Source organism: Aplysia californica, unplaced genomic scaffold, assembly GCF_000002075.1.
Source record: "Aplysia californica isolate F4 #8 unplaced genomic scaffold, AplCal3.0 scaffold00427, whole genome shotgun sequence".
Lineage (NCBI taxonomy): Eukaryota > Metazoa > Mollusca > Gastropoda > Aplysiida > Aplysiidae > Aplysia > Aplysia californica.
Window position 1 is genome coordinate 103224 of NW_004797697.1, and position 2106 is coordinate 105329.

General features: G+C 42.1%; 1 protein-coding gene across 1 annotated transcript in view; it reads left to right on the top strand.

Annotated features, from left to right (window-relative positions):
- The window catches only part of LOC101860835 (tRNA (cytosine(38)-C(5))-methyltransferase), a gene marked incomplete in the record, with an annotated part of 18692 nt that overhangs the window by 14282 nt on the left and 2304 nt on the right, over positions 1 to 2106 (top strand).

Here is a 2106-nt window from a genome sequence, read left to right on the forward strand (position 1 = left end):
CCGTGCCACTGACTGAAGTGTCTTTAGGCCATTCCCAAAGGGGATTTTGAACATTTCTCGTTCAAGCACAGTAGAATTGTAAATGGGCTGAATCATCATGTCACGCTCATAACTGTGCTCGATCTACAACAGGGAACTGCTGCTTTTTCTTTCCTAATCCTTACTGTTGTCCTCTACTTCTTTTGTATGTTTGTCACACTCTTGTGACCTGCTATTTCCGGGGTGCCTTGATAGTTGAAGCAGACCTTGTGCTGTTGAAGCTAGAGAGGTGAGCAGAGTAAGTCTGATTCCCTGTAAGGACTTCTCTGTTGACACTCACCCCTTGGCGCTCTTATGACCTTATGCAGTTGCGAGCGCCGTAAAACCCTCTACTAAATAAAAAATAAATTCTGCTGTTGATCTGTAAAGTAAAGTGGTTCCCGCATCCAATCTGGACATTGGGGGTTGCCTTGTTAGTGAGACAACTTCATGGGCCTTTGACCTATTGTGGTGGTAGGGTGGCCAGTTCCTTTCCATGCCGCCTTTACTTCCCCAACTCGAAGTCAGGTACCCATTACTGCTGGGTGGGCAGGAGGGGACGAAAAACATGTGTCCGAACCGAGGCTCGAACCTGGACTTCCCACTTCGGAGACGAGCGCACCAACCGCTCCGCCACCGCACCCTCTGTTGGTCTGTACATCTGTGACCGTTCGTGAATTTTTATTGCATTAAATGTATATCTTTAGTGAACACATTTCCTACCTCACTGGACGACTGTTTTTCTCATAATATAAATTTTTACCCATATATATATAACATTTATATTGTATCATGTATAATACTTTGTTTTACGTACACGCATGTCGATTAATTTTTAAGATGTGATGTCTTTTTCGTTGTAATGCGCATTGAGCATCTTTTAGAAAATGGAAATGCGCAGTATGAATGCTATTTATTATTATTATTATTACATGATGTGAAAAGATTTCAAATGGATTTATGCCTGTGAGTGGGAACACTGCAGTCAACACAATCTGGGGGGTTCTCATGGTCTAGAGGTTCTAGTGTTGTCTCTCATTCAATAGGTCCCGGGTTTGAATTTGGACGTCGACAGAAAATTTTCTCCTCTAAAATGTATTTCTTTTACGTATATAATGTACTTTCCTGCTCTCTCACTTTGTTCTGCTGTCTGCTTTCCTCTCCATTTCCTGTCCCCTCCCCCCTCGCCTCCTTTGCCCCCTCCTCTGGGCTCCTGACTCTTTCTGCAGCCTTTCTACTGCTACTCCTTGGCTCCTTCTAAAGTCTGCTTTTGTTTTTCATCCACACCCCTGATCTTATAGTTGGTAAGATCTAACCTTCATTGCGCTCGTTAAAGATTCCTTGGTGGTCCTAAAATTGATAATAAGAGTAGGCTTTGGCCGCCCCCCGGGCAAAATTAAAAATTCCCACCTAACTAAAAAATGTTTAATGTGTCCCCCGTGTTCGTATTACCCTATGCAGTTGTGAGCGTAGTAAAATACTTATAAACCCCCCACCCAAAAAACAAAACACCCCCCCAAAACCCCCCCCACAACAACCAACAACTCATTTTACTAAAACTCCAAGAAGTGCTAACTACAACAATGCATGTACACCGGAGGCCTCTGTAAGTTATTTATAGTGAGCAAGAACATGTTGTTATCCATTTTTGTCCCATGTATTCTGCTGTTGATCTGTTCATGATATGTTCGGATTTTAAATGTTTTATGCCTCTCTATGTGTTTTTTAGTGTAGTTTTAATAGAGGTTTTACGACGCTCGCAACTGCATAAGGTCATATGAGCACCAAAGGGTGGATATCAACAGAGAAGTCCTGATAGGGAATCGGACTTACTCTGCTCACCTCTCTAGCTTCAACAGCAAAAAGTCTGCTTCGACTATCAAGGCACCCCAAAAATAGCGGGTCACAAGAGAGAGACAAACATACAAAAGAAGTTGAGGAAAAATGACAATAGTAAGAATTAGGAAAGAAAAAGCAGTAGTTCCTTGTTGCAGTTTAGGCACAGTTTTGAGCATGACTTCAATGAATCAGCCCATTTACAATTTTCAATTCTACTGTGTATAAGAAAATATCAACAATATTCCCCCC